Below are 25996 nucleotides of genomic sequence, written 5' to 3' on the forward strand. Positions count from 1 at the left end.
TTTTACCGGATATGACAAAAGAAGCAAGGCGTACAGACTCTACAATCCCCTGACGAAGAAATTAATCATTTCTTGAGATGTTGAGTTCGATGAATAAGATTATTGGAGATGGAGTGAGGATGAAAGAAAAGTTGTTGGTTTATTTTTTAATGGTGATGACGATGACGGTGATAACCAGAACATTGAAGATGACGGAGATGATGATCAAACTCCTCCACCAAGTCCAAATCAACAAACTCCTGGATCGATACCATTCACGGGAGGAAGCAGCTGTTCAGGGGATGCACCACGAAAGATGCGGAGTCTGGATAATATCTATGAAGCAACAAGTCCGGTACAAACAACCTTTGATTATTCTCTATTTTGTTTAATGGTTGAATGTGATCCAGTTATATTTGAAGAGGCTTCTGAAGAAAGCAAATGGAATAAAGCCATGGATGAGGAAATTGGTGCAATAAAGAAAATGATACTTGGGAGCTCACAGATCTTCCAGAATGACATAAAGCAATTGGTGTCGAGTGGGTCTACAAGACCAAGACGAATCAGGATGGAGAAGTGGAGAAAAACAAGGCGAGGCTAGTGGCTAAAGGCTACAAGCAGCGATATGGCATTGACTATGATGAGGTGTTTGCTCCAGTTGCACGAGTTGACACCATCAGACTTTTTACAGCAATTGCCGCTCAAAATCAATGGAAGATTTTTCAGATGGACGTAAAGTCAGCATTCCTAAACGGTTATCTTGAAGAAGTCTATATTGAGCAGCCTCCCGGATATGTTCAGATGGGCCGGGAAAACAAAGTCTACAGACTGAAGAAAGCCTTATATGGTTTGAAGCAAGCTCCGCGAGCATGGAATACAAGGGTTGATGAATATTTTCAGAGAGATGGTTTCGTGAAGAGTCCATACGAGCATGCCCTCTACATGAAAACAAATTCATGGGGAGATATTATGATCATTTGCTTATACGTGGATGACATGATCTTTACTGGAAACAATCCTGGTATGTTTGATGATTTTAAGAAAGTTATGACTAATGAATTTGAGATGACAGATATTGGTCAAATGTCATACTTTCTTGGAGTCGAGGTGAAGCAAAGCAAAGATGGGATTTTTATGTCTCAGAAAAAATATGCGAAGCAAATTTTAAAGAAGTTCAGAATAGAGGAATGCAAGCCAGTGAGCACGCCAGCAGAAGCAAGCATAAAGCTCAGGATTGATTCAACGAGGGAGTCGGTAAATCCGACATTGTTCAAAAGTTTGGTTGGAAGTCCGAGGTACCTAACTTTCACTCGTCCAGATATTATGTATGCAGTTGGACTGGTTAGCAGGTACATGAAAAAACCGAAGCAAGATCACTTCATGGCAGCTAAAAGAATTTTGAAATACATTAAAGGTACACTTGATCATGGATTATTTTATTCTCATTCTCAAAATGCAAAATTAGTTGGCTACTCAGACAGTGATTATGGTGGTGATTTGGATGACGGGAAAAGCACTTCCGGATATGCTTTTCATATCGGTTCAGGGATATTTTCATGGTCTTCAAAGAAGCAACAAACAGTTGCTCTCTCAACATGTGAGGCAGAATACATCGGAGCAGCAGCATGCGCATGTCAGGCTATGTGGTTAACCTACATATTAGGCGAGTTAAATCTTGTCAATGAAGATCCAGTTACAATTTTTTTGGATAACAAATTCGCTATTTCTCTCGCGAAAAATCCAGTATCTCACAGTCGGAGCAAGCACATAAATATTAAATATCATTTTTTTCGAGAACAGGTGAACGAGAAAATTGTGGAACTAGCACACTGCAGAACCGAAGAAAATTTAGCGGATATTTTTACGAAGCCGTTGAAGTCAGACGTGTTTCAGAAAATGAAAAACAAGCTTGGCATGGAAAGTCAAGTTTGAGGGGGAGTGTTAGAATTCAAACTTGAAAATAATTAATACAATAAAATATGTTGTGAAGTAATGTGCATGCATAAGTTAGCTGTGTAGATTAAACTCTCAATAAATATGCAGACCAGGTTCCTGAACTCATGGATGTCTAGGTTGACAAGTATAAGCAGCAGCTAAGTCACAACTAAGTAGTCAAGCAGAAGAAGTATTTGCAGCAGCTTCGAAAATAACATGCACCAGATAAACTTCCCCGAAATAAGGTAGGCTAATTTGAATCTGGCATATGAATCTAAAGATTATACACTGAACCAAAAATGAAGGCGGCATACAGGTCAGAGCTTCTGGAACAGATACATTTCCTAGTTGCTAGAAATAAGGCTGGCCATCAGTAAATATGGTAGGCTGGTAGTAAATGTAGCTTGTGTAATGGTTTAGATCAGCTAGGTAAATGAAGTAAGCACTGATGTAGGTACTTATATTGTGAAGCCTGTAAGTAGCTGGTTGTTGTGCATGTAAAAAAACACCCAGTAGAAAAAACAGGGAAAGCAAAACAGAGCCGTAGCTCTCTCTCTCTGCCTGTAAAAAAAAAGCTGTAGCTATTATATATAAAGCTGGTTTATGTTTTATTATTGTGTATCACCTGGTCATATTATATACAGTACAGGTACACTCATAAATACCTGGTTTTGAAGTAGAAAAATCAAAGTAAGCCCATACACGTTTCTAACAGTTTTGACTAATGCTGCATTTTTTTAACTTCTCCTAGTGTTAAATATGTCTATATTGGATCAATTAGATTGCTTATGATTGTAGGCACTGTGGGGATATATGTCTAAAATGTCATCTCCCTGACCAGTTATGATATTTTTACTCCTAATGTCGAGCTACTAGTTGTGGGATTTAATATGTAGGGTGACACTAAATGGTCATCGGAAGGTGCTGGAGGATCTAGTAGAGAAAAATGGGGCACAAGAACAATCTATTCATCAGGGATATGTATAATTTTTTCTTGTAAACTAGCTTTAATTATTTGGGACAAGGCTAGCCATGGGAAGAACGATTTTTTAATGAGTTAAAACTTCTTCTGTTCTTGGTACCTGAATTTATTATTTCTTTCTAGAATGAAGTTGTTAATTATGGTCAATTGTTTGTTGGTACAGCTTGTTCATCAAGGTTCCTATCCACATGGTATCTCTCAGCTAAACTCCTCCTTTTCTTATTCTCTTTGATTACATTTTGTTAGTCTTTGGAATTAAGAGGTACCTTTACTGTGATGTACTGCTACTTTTAGAACATGTCACAAGTACACTTGAAATTTTGTTGATAGTGAAATCGAAAAGTTCATTTTCTTTTATAGTTACAGTTGTTTATTTCCAGTTCAAGGTAAGAACACTCAAGTATAAATTTGAAATTCTTTATTGTACTAATTCTTGTTTTGGTAATTATTATTACTGATCGTCTTTGATTTTACTTCTATGTGATATGTTTATGGTTATCACCTTCTGATCCATCCACATCAACCTTCTGCTTACAAGATGACCGGGCCTGCCTTTTCAAGTTAACTAACCGTCTTGCTGTAATTAGTTTAAGTTTACTGTAAAATTCTAAATTACGACTACTAGTCTAATATCTTAGAGTCGTGACACATGATTATTTAGGTAGCATTTGTGCATCATTAAAACCAATTGATAGTGTAATATAAATTCTCTATGATTCACAAGAATTTAGAAATCATCTCTCCTCTGCTTCTAATTATTTTATCACTAGTTAATCTTATAATAATACAAGAAAAATGTCCATAGACATCGGTTTCTGGCCGATCACTACAAGAAAAACAGCTAAATTTGACCGCAATTTTCCGGTCATATTTAACCAAATTTGACCGCATGCGGTTATATTTAGTTAAATATGACCGAAATGTGTCTGTCTTTTTTAGACTGGTCAAATTTATCATAATCGGTCAAATTTATTTGACCGACTAAATTTGACCGACTAAAATTGACTGACGGTGGTCATTTATATTTTTTTGACTTTTGACTTCAAAATTTTAAAAAAACTGAATTTCCCGCCTCTTGTATGTAAATACGACAAAAAACGGTCAAAATTATAAATTTGACCGAATAATCTCAGTCAAATTTATAAATTTTACCGGTTAGATTTCTGGTCAAATTTTTAAATACGACACCATGTTATATCGGTCAAATATATAGATATCACATCCAGTGGTCAAGATTAGTAGGTCAATTTTTAAATGTCATTTTTGTTTTTAGTCAAATTTATAGAATCCGGTCATTTCAGTCAAATTTAACAAAAATCTGAAAACTCTTGGTCAAATTTAACACAACATTACCCAAAAAAATAGGCCCTGGACCAATATATTGCCAACCTATAAATCAACAACAATCTCGGGAAATAAACCAAAATAAAGTACGTTAAAAGACAAGTCATTGGACCATCCAACTAATTTACATAAGATTTTCAAAAGTTTCAGATTATAACAAATGTTTCACAGTTGATACAATCCGAAAAGGTTAATGTAGGAGGGCATATTAGTCCAAATATTTAGCTAGGTGGAGACATTAATAGTACTCCCACAAAGTTTAGTAAGGTGGAGACATTAATTTCAATTCAAAAAGTTATCCAGGAAAATATATGTAGTTTAGACCATAACCAAATAAACCTTCTGCATTGTAGCTAATGGAGTTAATAACCCTACGTATCTTGATCTTCGTCTTCATCGTTGTTGTTTTGAAAGTCATATCGGGTCAGTGGCGGGAGTACCCTGCAATTCAACAGATACTTTAACGTAAATGAAAAACATATTGAAAAGAACAATTGTAAAAGAACAAACAATTGTAAAAGAACATGTGTCCACCTGATATAACCCAAAAAAAATCAATAAAGTGCGAGCTTTTCTGTTGGCCATATTATTTTGAAGCTTTGGTTCAAAGTGGACCAAATCCGAAAGTAAAGTTTAAGATAAATAACCTCCAATACCATAAAATTACACAATTTAAAATAAGTAAACACTCAAATGCCAACATTCAAATGCCAATATTCACAGGTAGTTTAAATTGTGTACAGAAATGAAAGTCAAGAATGAGAATGATAATTCAGATTGTGAAATGAGAACGGATTTCCATTCTTGCATACTAATTGCTTCTAATTGCATACTAATAACCTACAAAACCAGTAAATTACACATTTTTATTTAAGTAAACACTCAAATGCCAATAAAATTAAGTAACCTATAATCTGTTGCACAATATGAACTCTTGAATTGTAGTATGTTGTTAGCAAGTGCATTTCCTGACATTTGTGTGCAAACTGGTGAATTGGTATGCTTTGCAGATATACTTTTATGACTGTCATAAGTAGGCTAATTATTGATGCTTTTAAGAAGAAACAAAATTGTTTTGGTTGATATTCTTGTAGTTGTTTTTAATCATTATAACATGTTAAATACATGTTATTCTTTCAATATTGCTGCAGTGACATTCATACAGTAGTTGATTTTGGCTTTTCTAGCTTCTTATTAGTTGAAGCTACTAAATTATTGTTTAGGTCCAATGTGCGGATGCAGAACTTGACAAGAAAGTAGATGAGAAGATTGGCTAGTTCATTGACAGGGTAGAGAAGCATCCCAATAAGAAAAAATCAGGTTTACTGCCTTCCATGATGCTTCTGTTGAATTTTATTATGTGAAATATGTCGTTCCTTGGTACATATCTCTTTTTGCTAGAGCTAGTAATGTGTCTTTTTTATGGCTAAAGGATTCTCATATTTTAGTATTGTTAAATTTTTCCAATATTCACAGACATTCATAAATTCTGGATATTAATTTTATGCATTGCAGAAATGTATAGAAAACATGTTTCATAGAGGTAAAGATGAAATATCCAATTAATAGACTACTCTACTTCCTAAACACAACCAACGCTTTTGTATAATATATTCAGAGGAAACCAGAACTTCCTATTCACATCTAATGTCACTTTGATATTACAATTCTACTACAATGCCTCACTGAGAATCACTTTAACTTTTAATAATAACAAATACTACAACCAGCTATCGTTCCAGTATGTAATAAATTATGGGCGAAAAAGGGATACTAAACTGAATCAGATATGCACAAACTAAAGTACAATTACAGAGTTATATATATATATATATATTAAATTCAGTATTAAATGTAGACTAAATGTATCCTAATAATTAGATTAAATGTACTTTAACTTGATCATAGTTCACGATTAAAAATTTAGATTTAATCAATCAGTTAAAATCAAGTAAAGAGAACAAAGAATTCACCACTAAAATCAAACTAAATGTAATGTGGATATAGAGATAGAAATAAATTTTAATGTACAAGAAAAGAACTAAATCAGAAGTAAATTTATATACCTTAAGATTTTTGCAGCCAGATTATCAAAGTGTTCACAGGGTCCATAAATTCCATATCAGAAATAGGCCCTTGTTTTTGTTCTTCAAGATTTTGTATATTAGAGGTTAGAATTACAATAATTCACAAAAGAAAACACACATTCCTCAATAAGCAAGTGTAAAAACTAGAATTATCTAATGGTTAAGTTGACTCTGAAGGATATAACTTGTAAGGGAAGGAGATATAACAATTACTAACTTACTAAATTAGATAATGATTAAATATAAGATATATTTTAGCAATTTAATGATTAGCTTGTGTAACTACAGTACGACCAGGACAGAGAACAGTAGGTAAGTTGAATTGATCTGTGATTATAACCATTCAATTCTATCAAGAAAATGTGGAGTCATTAGAAAACAAGTTGTGTGGGAAAGAAAGATTGAGACATCCGTCGATTACCGGCTCATTCATTCATATATATACACTTCATAATAAATTATTTAGCTGCAATTTCTAATGTAATTAGAAATTTTGTTATGTGCAACTATTCCTTGTAAAAGGTATGTGCAACTATTTAGAGAAAATAATAATTTAGCCGCAATGTCTAATGTAAGTCGCTATTACTGATTATACCGAATGTACCCAACATGTCATGTTTACACAACATTGTGAGCAACAAGCCTGGGAAACTAGCATACATAGTCACCTCATAAATTGTAAAAGATCTAACATTTATAATTGCTAAATAATTTAGAGATGTACAACTATCAAAATTGAACAAAAAATACAGAGATTCAAATATTTCACAGCTTACAACTATCCAACACAAGTACAATCATTAACTAATCAAAAATATTATCCACAAAAGAAAATATACAACTAAATCGATAATATAACAAAATATACAATTCCTTCTCACCTTGAACAACTTTTGTAAAAGAAATTTCAATTCCTTCTCACCTTTAAATCCCTAGACGAATACAAGAATTGGCATTCAGGTACACATAAATCCAACAAATAATTGAATCAAAAACATACATAAGAACCTAAATGAAAAACGAATATAAATACATATAAGAACACAAACACCTACCTACACACACACGAACATTGTATCATCAAAATAAACCAAAAAATATATACAAAGACCGAGAAGAAAGCTTCAGATCTGTTAAAAAAGAAAAAAAAAATTAGGCAAAAAAATAAATCGAAAGATATAAACACTAATCGTATCATGAAACTAGGGTTTCTGAAAGCTGCACTTTGATTAATTCAGATGTTCTTCAATTTGGGGTTCAATTGAAACCCTAAAATCCTAATTACAAATAATATAAGATGATGAGAGATAACGTGAGATTAGGAAAGGGATGTGAGAGAAAGAAAGAGAGACGGGAGAGAGCATAGAAAGACATGAGTGAAAGAGTGGGACTGTGAGTGTGAGAGGAAACGGGGGAAGGGGAGATTAGATTTTTTGGTTTAAGAGGGAAATAATTTTGGTGTAAAGAGGGGAAATATTTGGTGAAATAAGCATGGGAAAGGTCGGGTCTTTTTTAAGTATATAGTTTAAATCTCGTACGGTTTTTGTTAATATTTAAATTTTTTATTTATCACGTTATATTATAATTTTAAAATTATTTATATAAATATATAATAATAAATTTATAAAAAAATAGGACAACATGTGGTCGTAATTTAGTAGGATAAATATATTATATCTAATAATTTACCAATTTTGTAGTGTAGCGAATATATGACACTATTTTTTTATTTTGTTGAATAATAGGAAAAATTGTGGTTGTAGTTTAGTAGGATAAGTAGACTATGTGTGTAGTAATTTAATAATTTAGTAGTTTAGTGGATATATATTATTTATTTATTTATATATTTAATAATCAAGATCATATTGATGTCTGATTATTCTTGCATAAGAAAAGCTCTTCTATTCTTTTTTATTGTCATAGTACCTTGGCACTATGTCTCCAAGGCATCCCATGTCTCTTTTGCAGTCTTGCAGGCAATCACTCTGTTGGACTTCACATTGACCAAACTATTGTGCAGAATATTCCTGACTTTTGCATCCTTAGGCATTGAAGCCTTTTCAGGATATGTCCACTTTGATTTTTCTTTCTTGACATAGAGTTCAGGAGCATCCGAGGTCATAGCCACGGTTCCCATAGGATATAGAGGTCCTGTTTTGATAATATCAACATATGTATCATCAATGGCTTTCAGGAACATCAAAATCTTTAGTCTCCATGTAAAGTAATCAGCTTTCTTCAAGATGAAAATTTTCATGCTTTCATACTTACTTCCAGACATCATGACCTTTTCAAATTAACAGTTAATTTGACTGCTCATATAACACTTATTGCTTAGTAAAGTAATTGTTTAAGGGGGTTGGAGACAATTACTAAACAAATCGATAGATTATGAAAGTAAATTAAGGACAGATGAATCAAATAACAGTTTATATTGATCCTTAATAAACTGTTACAAAACTCTCTCCAGAATAATATTCTTAAGAACTGCTAGGTTCTGTGAATACTCGAGTTCAACACTTACCACACATTGTGATAACCTATTCTGTGTTTATATACAACACAACTACAATCAATCTCTATCAATTACAAGATATGTTACGGTATAATTCTACTACTTTCTATACATATCTAAATCAACTACAATTCTATAAATCACCACCTTCTAATTTATCTCGCAGGTCTGACTTGTCATTCAAGTCATTCTCAACGGATAAGCTGATCAACGGATATACGTTGTAGTTTCGAAGGATAATTATATGTAGATATCAACGGATGATAATGAAGTTTTCAACGGATAATCATATTCTGGCGATTGATTATATCCTGATTGTTAGATAGATCCTAATTCTTGACTAAGCCAGTTCTCAACATTTATGTTATTGGAGTACCTCAATATCTTTTTTAGAATTTATTAAATTATTTAATACTTATTATAATAAATAAACAAAAATAATTAAATTTAAAATTGACCACTGGGAGTCACATTTATAAATATGGCCGCCGTTAGTCAAATTTGTTTTTTCGATAATTTCGTTTAACTTTGGCGGGAATTTTAGCGCCAAAAGGTAAATACGACTGCACCTAAATATGACCGACTGCGGTCAAATTTGCACCCATCAAATTTTGTTTCCTTGGCGGGATTTTTCCTTCTCTTTTTTTTGGACCAAAAAAATAAATGACCGACTAAATTTGACCGAAATTAAAATTGACTGCTGTTAGTCAAAATTAAGTCTTGACCAGTTGCAAATAAATGGTTGACTTCAAATTTGAGTGTTGCCGGTCAAAGTTTGACCAGCTATAAACCAAGGTTGACTGTAAATATGACTGTCAGCGGTCAAATTTAGCCGCAGTCATATTTAGTCGGTCAAATTTAGCCTTGTTTTTTAGTAGTGGATGTCTATGTTGTTTTGCAACCGATGTTGATGTCGGTGATGTAAAGACATCGATTTCATTCTGAAAAGCCGACGTCTATATTGGCCAATTAAACATCACTTTGGCCTGATGTCTATATAGGTTGTAAATATCAGTTTGCACTCACAAATCACAAAAACTGATTTGTATTTTATTGGTAGACATCAATTTTTACACAATAAAAGTGATGTATATTTAGTTATTACCCTACTTACACAATACAAAAATCAAATTACTTTTGGACCAAAATAACAAACAAAAATAAATTCAATATTAACAAAAAATATTCCAATATTATCATTCTCACATTATTGATTAAAACAAATATGACTTGCATATTCCTATTAAATGTAGCAGGAAAATTAAGAGTGGAACACTGGGCTCTGCTCCAGGAGGGGATTCTTCAAGTTTTGAGCCTACATTAACTTCTGTACAAGCATCTGATGGAGTTTGGCCTCTAGAACACTTGCTTAAATCATACCCGCTTCCTGGGGTAGCTCAACAAATCCGACTTTAACTTTTTTCCATCGTCCTCAAAGTCCACTACATTACTACCATTCAATATGATATCATCCCCAACAGCGGTAGCCATAATTCTTTGCAATGTCATGCGACTTATAATTCTTGTGACCGGAATGCCCCGTTCTGCTGCACCAAACCAAACCATCACAGCAATATACAATGGGCAGACACTCAATCTGATCAGGGAAATATCACAAGCTAAACACCAAACCAAACTATTAGAGCTGATTCAGATTTTATCAAAAAATAAAGCCAGAACTTCTTGCAGCAAGTCATCATATAGGCAATAAACACACTACACGCATCACAGTTATGTGAGTCGGAATCTGTATCATCTATTGAACAAAAAAAAACATAACATGTCAACCATGACACACCAGTACTTGCCTACATATAATAAAAATTTATGTCAAAGATGCAAACTTTAAGTCCTTATAAACCCTTTCCTCCTCGCCGCCAACGCAAAAATTAACCCTCCAGTCATTCTTTTCTTACTATAATTACACTAAATGTGTATGTTATTCAATACACCTCTGGCTCATGAACGAGGACGTCAATGTCGAGCTCTTCCTGTAGCTTGACAACCTTACTGATTTCCTCCTTGATAGCGCCGACATAGTCTTCCTCAGAGATCCTGGAGACAGAATGTTAATACAGAAAGCAAACAACAGAGTACTAAGCAATGAAAGAATAAAGAAGCCATTACAGAACACCAACTTCTTGGCCTTGTACTCTCGGAGAACTCTTCTGAGCTCAATTATCTGAGGGAAAGACCCAATGGTGGTTGTAAGGAGGATTGGGAGATTAAGCTTCTTTTGCTGAGCATCCAATCTGGCACTGACATTGGTAGCACGGCGAGGATCAAAACCTTTCAGAGCAGCATCCTGAGAAATAAATAAGTCAATAGTAAGTAAAATCTATTTAGTATATTCAAGCCACCTATATAGCTGTAAGAAATTGAATAGTTCACTTACGGCCTTTTGAACAGCCTCATTGTTCACTCTAGGAGAGGATTTTCTTGAAGCATGAGCTGAGGCATTAGCAGAGAAGAATGCCTGGGTACAAAATGATTGAGGTTAGCAACCACAACACCATTAAGAAAAAATTTGTACAAGCAGGGACCAAGGAAAAAGTGTAACCCTTTATTTTTGTACTGGTAAATTGGTCACAGATTCCAATATGATATGACAGGCGTGACAGAACAACCTAAATTAAATTTGAAAACTAATGACCTCCATTATTGTTGACAATTCTCTCATGACCATTGTACAGGGAAGAAGTACATGTACAGTGAATTATTTGACTTAGTTTTGTGATATTTTATGCGTCATGCATGTGTCCGGAAAATGATTCGTGTTTTGGATATCTTGGTCGGCACTATGTTTAGAGTTAATACCATTAGGCACTATGTTTCAATTCTTGGTAGGCACTATGTTCAATGTGTTCCTTATTGAAAATTCATAATGCTTAAAGCCTATTGTTGTTCTGCACTACTATGCAGATCGGTCTTCTTATTTATTATGGCATTCCTCGGCATCCTATACATGTTCTCAAGGGAAAACAAAATTTTTCTAGTTCCAAAAATATTATTGAACACCTGAGAGCCTTAGGACTTAAATGGAACTAAAAGCCAAAGCTACCATTACATAAATTGATTAGCAATTGAGGACCATAATAACATGCTCTATCTACTCTAGGAACACCAGTAGATCTAACCAGTCCAAATCAGTAGGTATCTCCCGACAAGGTACCAAGAGAAAAGGGACACATTTTCGAAAGCAAAAGCTAAACGAAATTTTCAAAATAAATTGCAAGTATAAAACATTACTTAGTACAACAGCATTCTTTGAATTAATTAACATTTAAAGAATTCAATACTTACTGCCTACATTTGCCATTTTACATTGATGTATGATATACACTTTCTCCCATAGCATGAATATCACAAGAGTAAATTTTCTTCATTTTGTTAATTATTCTATTGTAAAAATCATTATAACTCCCAGTGCGAATAAACATGCCTAAACGAAATTGGGTGTTAACCGCTGCAGCAGCAGCACCCCATCAACTGTGACCTGCACGGTGTCTGCGTCTGATTTAAATCATACTCCATTTTCTCGCTGCATCAGTGAGTTTAACAAATTAATCCTTGACAAGGAAGGGACTCTTTAATCACAACAGCCTTAAGCAATTCTCTTCTGATGACAAGGCCAAAAATATTACCCCGTATATTTCATGCTTTAATGCGTCAACTGCGTTTAGGCATTCTATATGTAGACGCATCAAAAACAAATAGAAACATTAGACGCATAAAAAAGAAATAGAAACTTCAGGTTCAAGTCGATAAAAACAAAAGAATCACATCTGACCTAGAAAACTAATATTCTACCGATAATTGCAACATTCGCATATGTATATAGCAAAAAAACCAGTCTTTCTATAAAGGCAGAACAATCAGGTTGCAGTAAAAAGTTAAATACAAGATCTGGCTCTAATTTACCATAATAGCCTAAAAAGATTAATTAAAATGAGCTTCCAATATCAGCTGTGACGGTTTTATGTTTCCACACAAAAACAGCTTCAGGTCTGGAGGTGTCAATTCACTACCTAATTAACACAGGTCTTAAAAACAAGCAAAGTACCCATTGATTAATTCTTGATAATATCCAAACAAAACAATACCACTACTACCTTGATTCCAAGAGGTCCAGTTATCTCCCAATACTGCAATATTGATAAAACTTTATTGTTTTTGGTGATTGCTGATCCATTTTGTGACGTCTCATATAAACCTTCACAGTTGGCTTGTCAGAAACACCATCTTCCAATGACTTCTGAACTAGAGCCGGTGCCGCAGTTTGGGCAATAGTAAGAGCAGCAGATTCATTATGGTGTCTGCTGGTCTTCTTGGAATTTTCATGTACAGGTTTGTAGCTGTTTCGACCCTCACCCTTTCTTAATTACTGTAAAGTGTTTTATTGGAAATCAAAGAGGGTGTACAGGGTGCAACATACCTTGAGAGCCACATTTGTACGGGCTTTCAGCACATTGCAGCATCCGTTAGGGCAGCTTCCTCCTCTGCTGACCAGTAAATCCTTCCCCGAGCCATATCCTACTAATATCTGTACAAAAAACTAATTCAGCTCACACGAAACTGGAACAGGAAGGTAATTACCAATTAGTCATACATATAATTACACAAGATCTCTAATGTGGTTTTACAAATAAGTAAACTTAAATGTGCTATTGAGTGAAAAAGCTCGAAAAAGCTAATGAGCATTAAATAACAATCAGCCGAGAGGAAAATTATTTTAAATCAACATAGCCAAGAACGAGTAAGTACAGGATGAGCACCATATATAAACACTCAAACAGCAATCAGACAAGACAAACAGTGGCACAGCATTCTGTGGTGCACATTCCTCTTGCCCCTATGCAGCTTCGCCACATATGACAAATTGCAGTAGTGAATGAAATCAAATACATTCTTGCTCGGGATATGTAAATTAGAGGCTTCTTTCTCCGCATACATACACATAACAAGCTTGCACACAGATTCACCTTGGCAATAAATTCAAGTGGAAGGTAGGCATTCAGAAATGACTCCAACTTACTCCCTATATCACTCTAGATCATAAAACAAGACGCATATACAATTCAGTCTAAAAATAATTACATATACAGATCAAAATATGCCGCAATTATTGTTAATTTTCTTGTGAAAGAAACTTGATTTTTACAAACAACACAAATTTCATAAGGTTAGATCATGGTCGATAAATATTTTATAAAATTGATGTAAACTTACTATCTTTCGAACAAATTCATCTTGACATAAAATTCAAATCCAAAATCATCAAAAAGAAATGACTCAAACTTAATCCTTGTTACCAAATGATTAAATTAGAAGGCTAATTAAAAACTGTATAATTTGTACAATATAATCATAAACACACATACCATTCAAGCTGTACATCAGCAACAATTCATAGAATAACAAGCAAAATCTTTTTAATTTTCTTGTGGAAGAAACATAATTTTTAACAAGAAAACAAAATTCAGAAGCTTTAATCATGGCCGATGAATATTTTTCCGATTTCATATAAGTACATATTGTCTTACAAGCAAATTCATCTAAGCATTAAAAGTTCAGATCGAAAATCAGCATTCACAAATAACTCAAAAATAAAACTCTTCTACCACATAACAAACATATGTATACCCTGTTGGTTAGCAACCGTTAACACACTTTTTATATAGAACTTCTTGTAAAGTTCATCTCACATACATTTCACGGTTGCAAATGACAAGATTAATGATAGATTCGGAACAAATTTAAATCATGTCACTATAAATAGTTTTTTTAATACAAAAATGGCCTACGAACTGCAAGTATCATTAATTTTATACTAAAACGGCCTAGTAACCATATGTGTAGACTCGAAAGCATGTTCAAACTCTGAGTCTTGTTACTGGTGAAATAAATTAATATTAGTCCTTCCTGATCATTTCCAGCACGGATAACTGGTTTCCGTAAAATCAAGACCAACATGAACACAATATAATTTAGACAATTCAACAATCATTTGCAGGCTTTCACATTCACAGTTTAAAGTAAAGCATAAACTATCATTTCCTCTGGCATTTCTCTGTATGCAAACTCTATATATGTAAGGAGAATAAAAAATAGTGCTCAATAGTAGAGATGTTAGTCAACATTAGAAGTGACATCTCCACCCATGTTCAATGTTGATAATTTGCAAAAGACAGCAGCACTTTTTCTAGAACTTTTGCTCTGACTGTGACGGCGCTTTCCTCTTTGAAATGGTGCATAACCTGCATTTGTTTAGCAAACAATAAGTTGAAATGTAGAATAAATAAACCCAAGCTTGTTATAAATTGAAAAATTTTCCAACCACTTTTTCAGTGGCTATTTACAATCTTAGTATTATAAAACAGAATGAACAATTTTGACAGAGAAACAAGCTATTAATTTTATCTTTAATCGGTACTTCGCCTGTAATCAAAAATATTTTTCTTTCAGTATTATACATGATCTCTGTAGATTTAAGTAAGAAAAATATAATTTAGTATTCACACTCGACACTATAAGAAATCTCATTTTTACCAACAAAAGTTGCTGACGGAAATCTATCCGTTAGCAATTACCAACGGATTGCCGACCAATTACAAGCTTTTGAAAAGTCGATATAACATCAACGGTTTCGCAACGGGTTACTAATGAAAAGTTGCCAACGAAATTTTCCGTTGGCTAGACCAAAAGTTATAACAGAATTACTAATGAATTGGCAACATATATTTAACTACAAAATACTAATAGAATAACAATAATTTACTAACAGATTACTAAGTCAATACTAACCACATTGTTCGTTGTCAGTTCAACCTGTCCAACTTGTATTCGGTTAGTAATCGGTTGATAATTATAGATCGGTTATCTGTTTTTCCTTATTAATCTGTTATAATTGTAGATCGGTTATATTTATTCTGTTACTAATCTGTAGCAATTCTAGATCGGTCGTGCATATTTTTCTTACTAATCTCTTGTAAAATTTTACCATATATATCTATATATATCACACCCTATTATATCACAACTATAAAATCAATTACTGTGCACACCCTTGTTCATTTTCTTTCTCTCACATCTTCTCTCCCACCTCAACACTATGCATGGAGTTCAATTTATGTATTCCCAAGTAGGGGTTTGAGCGGCGAATCGATTAAGTTCCTAGCTATTTATCGGCAGTTTCATCATCCTCATTTTTTGTCCCCCTCCTTATCACCCTTGCACACACACAAGTTAAAAAATATTGACATATTTTTGTAGGGCATCATTTTACAACACAAATCAAGAATTAAAGAAGTTGTTCTGACCATTTGATTCAGTTACAGAAGGTAATCATTTATGACTACAAATATATTGATTGTAACTATAGTTTTGGGTTTTATATATGACTAGTAACTAAATATTGTTGTAGTTAGACTTACACCGGATGAAAGAGCACAAATGCCAGTTGGGTTTGGTTTCGTGACATCCGAAACAAAGATTGAAACTCGGAATGCATTGAGTACTCTTGTTGTTATTATCAGGCACTAGTATCAAATGGTTGAACCAATTTTGTATAAAATAGGAGTATCTTCTGAGGAAGTCCTAAGTTTTGTAAGATTTTATATATTGAGAGTGTTGTATGTATTTTTTGGTGTTAGAATTAATGTTTGTAAATTATATTTGATTGACTGTAAAATATCTTAATTTTTTTGAATCTTTCATTTTACCTTACTGTGAGTTGTAATTATAAATGGAGTTGAATATTTTGAGGGCAAAATGTTCTGCGAATATCATATTAGAAATTATCATTATTAGCAAGGTCTCCCAATTGATTAACAAAAGATTTCCCGACAAAGAATTCAGACCAAAATTGAGGATGGTAAAAGGGTTCAGTTGTCAAATTCTGATAGTATTTTGTTACCAAATGTAACAAATAATTTTATGTTAGCAGTTTGTTATTAGAATTACCAACCAAATATTTTGTTGGTAGGGTGGTGTTTTTTGATTACTTTATAAGTGTTATTAGTCTGTTACTATTCTGTTGCTAACTTAGTTACGGACAGCTAAATCGGTTAGGAAGGTGCTTCCCAACGACGTTTCTTCTAACGGTACAGTTTAGTGGGCAATCCGTTAGGAAACGTTTTGACCAACAGATTTTGTTAACTTACCAACAGAATATGTCGTTGGTAATAATGAAATTTCTTGTAGTGCGATTAGAAGTGAATTTGAAAAAGTTAATATAATCATATTTTGACAGGTGATAATAACCGTTAGTGACTTAAATTTTTAGAAGGGGTATTTTTCAAAAAAAAAGGTAAAACTGGACCATTTTTAAGTACTAAAATGAATGAGATTTTACCAGGTCTAGCCTTCTTTTCCCATGATTCCTTTGTTACTTGTTCATAAAATTCTTTTGCTTCTTCTGCGGCATTTTCAGCCTCTTCAGCTTAATTTTCTGCTTCTTGAGCCTCTGCAATAGCAGCTTCGGCCTTCTTAACTGCTGCTACTGCAGCAGCAGCATCCTCAGGACTCATTTGCGCTAGCATCATCAGCTCAGCATCAACTTAGGGCAATGGGCTATTTGAGTACTCCATTCCGTGCTGCACCAGAAAATATAGTAGCAAAATATTTTATTGCATGGTTTACCCCAGACTGAAAACTTATAAGAAGTACTTTCAAATCAAAGGCGGATTCATGTAGGGGCCATTGGGAACATGTGCCTCCCGCTCACAAAACCCAAAATTAGTTGTGGGGACATGTGCCCCCCACAGAACCCAAAATTAGCAGTTTTTAATAAAAAAATTAGATATAATTATGTATATTTTGTAAATTTTCCCACTGAAAAAGTTAAAGTGCTCTATAATGCTGATAAATCTTTCATAATTTGAGTTATATTTAATTTTATTTATAGTTATATGATCATAAATTAGAGATTAAATTGTTGAAATACTAATTTTTAGCACTTCAATATCAAAAAAATTGAAAAATCTAGTTAAAATGACCAAAAATTTTTGAATTTGGTCCGGTTACGCGTAATATAGCCAGTTAAACACATGGTGCCCCTTCAGAAATTGGACTCTGGATCCGCCACTGTTTCAAATATAAAGAATATGACACAGCTTCCTGCCAAGATGGTGTGAGCAGAACCAGAATACTTATAACATAAAGAATGTATGCAAGTCAAATCGAAAACCGCATTTCAACGCAAGGAAAACAACATAGATTGTATTGAGAAATGATTAATCAGTACATACTAGATAAGTTTCCTAAAATACAAGAAACTAAATCCTTATATTTTGCTATTTTCGGAGGCCTGTGATTTACAACTTAAACTAGAAATTTCACAGTCAAATCAACAAGAAACAAATGAGCACTTGACCTAAGACGTTAATATGCTTGTCCATATCACCAAATAAGCAATGCAAGCTTATAATTACAGGAATAACATCTCAAAGTAGAAACTTCACTATGAATTAAATAAGAAACAAAAAGAAAATATTTGACCTATGAACTCAATATACTTGTTGATTTTAGCAATACTCTAAGGTATATCTAATTTATTTATTAACCCTCTATGTGAATCAAACAGTCTTACAAAATAAAGGCATAGCAACCAGGTTGCAGCAAAGACAATAAATTAAAAAATTCTGCTTTATTTTCTCCTCTGAAGAGGAAAATGTTAATTACCTTGATGAGTTTTCCATCAACTGCAACAGTTCTCATGTTTCCCAAAGAAAACGTTTCCAAATTCAGAGCTGGCAATGGCTTTTGCAAATAAAATCTTATAGCGTCCTTACAATATTAACACTTCATTCTACATATATCGTTAGAATGATTTGACATGATTCTTTGCAATATTTGTCAACACTTCATTAGATATTAACATGAAAAAGATTGATATCGGAAATATATGAATATATCCGCTGAACTTAAGAGACCCTAGCTCATAAAGTTTCATTATTATCAATATTATTCTGAAACATCAGCAAGTTGTGAAGTATAACCTAAATACAGTTTGAAAACAACCTGTATTTTGGTAGAAATAGATTGCTGCTTGACATTCCTTAGATCTTCTAGTTTGCAGTCATCAAACCTGCATTTCTAATATTGATATTCAGTATACATAGAGAGTAAAAAATTACGCTAAAATTAGATGTGTTGGCTTGCAATTAAGGTGCTATTAATAGTTATTTGTTCCATCTTCTCCAGAAAGAGATATACATATATGTATGTGGAATATTGGCTGGATTTTGTTACAATTGACACCGTTCTAGTGTAGAATATAAGTGGTGAAAATTTTAGCATCAATGAGTATCATACATAGTTATCAGCACCACTAATTCAGCAGTGGTGCAACCAGATATTGGCACTTGAACAATCGGTAATTAAATAAATATGTTTCCTAACTTAACACACATACTAGATTTTACTAATTATTATCAAGTTCTAATTTAGTTGCACCCGAAAAAGATACAAGTCCACAGCCGTGTACAGACCTAGTTCATGTTAACTGTTAAAGTGTGAGAATTGAGGATATATATAATACGACAACCTTGTTAGTTTTTCAGTTTCCCACTTGTAATGCTTCAAGTCGATAAAAACAAAAGAATCACATCTGACCTAGAAAACTAATATTCTACCGATAATTGCAACATTCGCATATGTATATAGCAAAAAAACCAGTCTTTCTATAAAGGCAGAACAATCAGGTTGCAGTAAAAAGTTAAATACAAGATCTGGCTCTAATTTACCATAATAGCCTAAAAAGATTAATTAAAATGAGCTTCCAATATCAGCTGTGACGGTTTTATGTTTCCACACAAAAACAGCTTCAGGTCTGGAGGTGTCAATTCACTACCTAATTAACACAGGTCTTAAAAACAAGCAAAGTACCCATTGATTAATTCTTGATAATATCCAAACAAAACAATACCACTACTACCTTGATTCCAAGAGGTCCAGTTATCTCCCAATACTGCAATATTGATAAAACTTTATTGTTTTTGGTGATTGCTGATCCATTTTGTGACGTCTCATATAAACCTTCACAGTTGGCTTGTCAGAAACACCATCTTCCAATGACTTCTGAACTAGAGCCGGTGCCGCAGTTTGGGCAATAGTAAGAGCAGCAGATTCATTATGGTGTCTGCTGGTCTTCTTGGAATTTTCATGTACAGGTTTGTAGCTGTTTCGACCCTCACCCTTTCTTAATTACTGTAAAGTGTTTTATTGGAAATCAAAGAGGGTGTACAGGGTGCAACATACCTTGAGAGCCACATTTGTACGGGCTTTCAGCACATTGCAGCATCCGTTAGGGCAGCTTCCTCCTCTGCTGACCAGTAAATCCTTCCCCGAGCCATATCCTACTAATATCTGTACAAAAAACTAATTCAGCTCACACGAAACTGGAACAGGAAGGTAATTACCAATTAGTCATACATATAATTACACAAGATCTCTAATGTGGTTTTACAAATAAGTAAACTTAAATGTGCTATTGAGTGAAAAAGCTCGAAAAAGCTAATGAGCATTAAATAACAATCAGCCGAGAGGAAAATTATTTTAAATCAACATAGCCAAGAACGAGTAAGTACAGGATGAGCACCATATATAAACACTCAAACAGCAATCAGACAAGACAAACAGTGGCACAGCATTCTGTGGTGCACATTCCTCTTGCCCCTATGCAGCTTCGCCACATATGACAAATTGCAGTAGTGAATGAAATCAAATACATTCTTGCTCGGGATATGTAAATTAGAGGCTTCTTTCTCCGCATACATACACATAACAAGCTTGCACACAGATTCACCTTGGCAATAAATTCAAGTGGAAGGTAGGCATTCAGAAATGACTCCAACTTACTCCCTATATCACTCTAGATCATAAAACAAGACGCATATACAATTTAGTCTAAAAATAATTACATATACAGATCAAAATATGCCGCAATTATTGTTAATTTTCTTGTGAAAGAAACTTGATTTTTACAAACAACACAAATTTCATAAGGTTAGATCATGGTCGATAAATATTTTATAAAATTGATGTAAACTTACTATCTTTCGAACAAATTCATCTTGACATAAAATTCAAATCCAAAATCATCAAAAAGAAATGACTCAAACTTAATCCTTGTTACCAAATGATTAAATTAGAAGGCTAATTAAAAACTGTATAATTTGTACAATATAATCATAAACACACATACCATTCAAGCTGTACATCAGCAACAATTCATAGAATAACAAGCAAAATCTTTTTAATTTTCTTGTGGAAGAAACATAATTTTTAACAAGAAAACAAAATTCAGAAGCTTTAATCATGGCCGATGAATATTTTTCCGATTTCATATAAGTACATATTGTCTTACAAGCAAATTCATCTAAGCATTAAAAGTTCAGATCGAAAATCAGCATTCACAAATAACTCAAAAATAAAACTCTTCTACCACATAACAAACATATGTATACCCTGTTGGTTAGCAAGCGTTAACACACTTTTTATATAGAACTTCTTGTAAAGTTCATCTCACATACATTTCACGGTTGCAAATGACAAGATTAATGATAGATTCGGAACAAATTTAAATCATGTCACTATAAATAGTTTTTTAATACAAAAATGGCCTACGAACTGCAAGTATCATTAATTTTATACTAAAACGGCCTAGTAACCATATGTGTAGACTCGAAAGCATGTTCAAACTCTGAGTCTTGTTACTGGTGAAATAAATTAATATTAGTCCTTCCTGATCATTTCCAGCACGGATAACTGGTTTCCGTAAAATCAAGACCAACATGAACACAATATAATTTAGACAATTCAACAATCATTTGCAGGCTTTCACATTCACAGTTTAAAGTAAAGCATAAACTATCATTTCCTCTGGCATTTCTCTGTATGCAAACTCTATATATGTAAGGAGAATAAAAAATAGTGCTCAATAGTAGAGATGTTAGTCAACATTAGAAGTGACATCTCCACCCATGTTCAATGTTGATAATTTGCAAAAGACAGCAGCACTTTTTCTAGAACTTTTGCTCTGACTGTGACGTCGCTTTCCTCTTTGAAATGGTGCATAACCTGCATTTGTTTAGCAAACAATAAGTTGAAATGTAGAATAAATAAACCCAAGCTTGTTATAAATTGAAAATTTTTCCAACCACTTTTTCAGTGGCTATTTACAATCTTAGTATTATAAAACAGAATGAACAATTTTGACAGAGAAACAAGCTATTAATTTTATCTTTAATCGGTACTTCGCCTATAATCAAAAATATTTTTCTTTCAGTATTATACATGATCTCTGTAGATTTAAGTAAGAAAAATATAATTTAGTATTCACACTCGACATTATAAGAAATCTCATTTTTACCAACAAAAGTTGCTGACGGAAATCTATCCGTTAGCAATTACCAACGGATTGCCGACCAATTACAAGCTTTTGAAAAGTCGATATAACATCAACGGTTTCGCAACGGGTTACTAATGAAAAGTTGCCAACGAAATTTTCCGTTGGCTAGACCAAAAGTTATAACAGAATTACTAATGAATTGGCAACAGATATTTAACTACAAAATACTAATAGAATAACAATAATTTACTAACAGATTACTAAGTCAATACTAACCACATTGTTCGTTGTCAGTTCAACCTGTCCAACTTGTATTCGGTTAGTAATCGGTTGATAATTATAGATCGGTTATCTGTTTTTTCTTATTAATCTGTTATAATTGTAGATCGGTTATATTTATTCTGTTACTAATCTGTAGCAATTCTAGATCGGTCGTGCATATTTTTCTTACTAATCTCTTGTAAAATTTTACCATATATATCTATATATGTCACACCCTATTATATCACAACTATAAAATCAATTACTGTGCACACCCTTGTTCATTTTCTTTCTCTCACATCTTCTCTCCCACCTCAACACTATGCATCCAGTTCAATTTATGTATTCCCAAGTACGGGTTTTAGCGGCGAATCGATTAAGTTCCTAGCTATTTATCGGCAGTTTCATCTTCCTCATTTTTTGTCCCCCTCCTTATCACCCTTGCACACACACAAGTTAAAAAATATTGACATATTTTTGTTGGGCGTCATTTTACAACACAAATCAAGAATTAAAGAAGTTGTTCTGACCATTTGATTCAGTTACAGAAGGTAATCATTTATGACTACAAATATATTGATTGTAACTGTAGTTTTGGGTTTTATATATGACTAGTAACTAAATATTGTTGGAGTTAGACTTACACCGGATGAAAGAGCACAAATGCCAGTTGGGTTTGGTTTCGTGACATGCGAAACAAAGATTGAAACTCGGAATGCATTGAGTACTCTTGTTATTATCAGGCACTAGTATCAAATGGTTGAACCAATTTTGTATAAAATAGGAGTATCTTCTGAGGAAGTCCTAAGTTTTGTAAGATTTTATATATTGAGTGTGTTGTATGTATTTTTTGGTGTTAGAATTAATGTTTGTAAAGTTATATTTGATTGACTGTAAAATATCTTAATTTTTTTGAATCTTTCATTTTACCTTACTGTGAGTTGTAATTATAAATGGAGTTGAATATTTTGAGGGTAAAATGTTCTGCGAATATCATATTAGAAATTATCATTATTAGCAAGGTCTCCCAATTGATTAACAAGAGATTTCCCGGCAAAGAATTCAGACCAAAATTGAGGATGGTAAAAGGGTTCAGTTGTCAAATTCTGATAGTATTTTGTTACCAAATGTAGCAAATAATTTTATGTTAGCAGTTTGTTATTAGAATTACCAACCAAATATTTTGTTGGTAGGGTGGTGTTTTTTGATTACTTTATAAGTGTTATTAGTCTGTTACTATTTTGTTGCTAACTTAGTTACGGACAGCTAAATCGGTTAGGAAGGTGCTTCCCAACGACGTTTCCTCTAACGGTACAGTTTAGTGGGCAATCCGTTAGGAAACGTTTTGACCAACATATTTTGTTAACTTACCAACAAAATATGTCGTTGGTAATAATGAAATTTCTTGTAGTGCGATTAGAAGTGAATTTGAAAAAGTTAATATAATCATATTTTGACAGGTGATAATAACCGTTAGTGACTTAAATTTTTAGAAGGCGTATTTTTCAAAAAAAAAGGTAAAACTGGACCATTTTTAAGTACTAAAATGAATGAGATTTTACTAGGTCTAGCCTTCTTTTCCCATGATTCCTTTGTTACTTGTTCATAAAATTCTTTTGCTTCTTCTCCGGCATTTTCAGCCTCTTCAGCTTAATTTTCTGCTTCTTCAGCCTCTGCAATAGCAGCTTCGGCCTTCTTAACTGCTGCTACTGCAGCAGCAGCATCCTCAGGACTCATTTGCGCTAGCATCATCAGCTCAGCATCAACTTCGGGCCATGAGCTATTTGAGTACTCCATTCCGTGCTGCACCAGAAAATATAGTAGCAAAATATTTTATTGCATGGTTTACCCCAGACTAAAAACTTATAAGAAGTACTTTCAAATCAAAGGCGGATTCATGTAGGGGCCAGTGGGAACATGTGCCTCCCGCTCACAAAACCCAAAATTAGCTGTGGGGACATGTGCCCCCCCACAGAACCCAAAATTAGCAGTTTTTAATAAAAAAATTAGATATAATTATGTATATTTTGTAAAGTTTCCCACTGAAAAAGTTTAAGTGCTCTATAATGCTGATAAATCTTTCATAATTTGAGTTATATTTAATTTTATTTATAGTTATATGATCATAAATTAGAGATTAAATTGTTGAAATACTAATTTTTAGCACTTCAATATCAAAAAAATTGAAAAATCTAGTTAAAATGACCAAAAATTTTTGAATTTGGACCGGTTACGCGTAATATAGCCAGTTAAACACATTGTGCCCCTTCAGAAATTGGACTCTGGATCCGCCACTGTTTCAAATATAAAGAATATGACACAGCTTCCTGCCAAGATGGTGTGAGCAGAACCAGAATACTTATAACATAAAGAATGTATGCAAGTCAAATCGAAAACGGCATTTCAACGCAAGGAAAACAATATAGATTGTATTGAGAAATGATTAATCAGTACATACTAGATAAGTTTCCTAAAATGCAAGATACTAAATCCTTATATTTTGCTATTTTCGGAGGCCTGTGATTTACAACTTAAAGTAGAAATTTCACAGTCAAATCAACAAGAAACAAATGAGCACTTGACCTAAGACGTTAATATGCTTGTCCATATCACCAAATAAGCAATGCAAGCTTATAATTACAGGAATAACATCTCAAAGTAGAAACTTCACTATGAATTAAATAAGAAACAAAAAGAAAATATTTGACCTATGAACTCAATATACTTGTTGATTTTAGCAATACTCTAAGGTATATCTAATTTATTTATTAACCCTCTATGTGAATCAAACAGTCTTACAAAATAAAGGCATAGCAACCAGGTTGCAACAAAGACAATAAATTAAAAAATTCTGCTTTATTTTCTCCTCTGAAGAGGAAAATGTTAATTACCTTGATGAGTTTTCCATCAACTGCAACAGTTCTCATGTTTCCCAAAGAAAACGTTTCCAAATTCAGAGCTGGCAATGGCTTTTGCAAATAAAATCTTATAGCGTCGTTACAATATTAACACTTCATTCTACATATATCGTTAGAATGATTTGACATGATTCTTTGCAATATTTGTCAACACTTCATTAGATATTAACATGAAAAAGATTGATCTCGGAAATATATGAATATATCCGCTGAACTTAAGAGACCCTAGCTCATAAAGTTTCATTATTATCAATATTATTCTGAAACATCAGCAAGTTGTGAAGTATAACCTAAATACAGTTTGAAAACAACCTGTATTTTGGTAGAAATAGATTGCTGCTTGACATTCCTTAGATCGTCTAGTTTGCAGTCATCAAACCTGCATTTCTAATATTGATATTCAGTATACATAGAGAGTAAAAAATTACGCTCAAATTAGATGTGTTGGCTTGCAATTAAGGTGCTATTAATAGTTATTTGTTCCATTTTCTCCAGAAAGAGATATACATATATGTATGTGGAATATTGGCTGGATTTTGTTACAATTGACACCGTTCTAGTGTAGAATATAAGTGGTGAAAATTTTAGCATCAATGAGTATCATACATAGTTATCAGCACCACT

At 33.2% G+C, this 25996-nt stretch overlaps 2 long non-coding RNA genes across 2 annotated transcripts; both read right to left on the reverse strand.

Annotated features, from left to right (window-relative positions):
- Positions 1–4267: 4267 nt before the first annotated feature.
- LOC141723341 (uncharacterized) lies at positions 4268–7764 on the reverse strand. The gene is made up of 4 exons (XR_012576244.1): positions 7383–7764; positions 7209–7259; positions 6307–6387; positions 4268–4681 (listed from the first exon to the last, which is right to left on the reverse strand). It is a non-coding gene; the product is annotated as an uncharacterized LOC141723341 (long non-coding RNA).
- Positions 7765–9990: 2226 nt separating this feature from the next.
- Positions 9991–11372, reverse strand: LOC141661497 (uncharacterized). The gene is made up of 3 exons (XR_012549979.1): positions 11238–11372; positions 10981–11147; positions 9991–10897 (listed from the first exon to the last, which is right to left on the reverse strand). It is a non-coding gene; the product is annotated as an uncharacterized LOC141661497 (long non-coding RNA).
- Positions 11373–25996: the final 14624 nt, after the last annotated feature.

The sequence above is a fragment of the Apium graveolens genome, chromosome 5 (assembly GCF_009905375.1).
Source record: "Apium graveolens cultivar Ventura chromosome 5, ASM990537v1, whole genome shotgun sequence".
NCBI classification, from domain to species: domain Eukaryota; kingdom Viridiplantae; phylum Streptophyta; class Magnoliopsida; order Apiales; family Apiaceae; genus Apium; species Apium graveolens.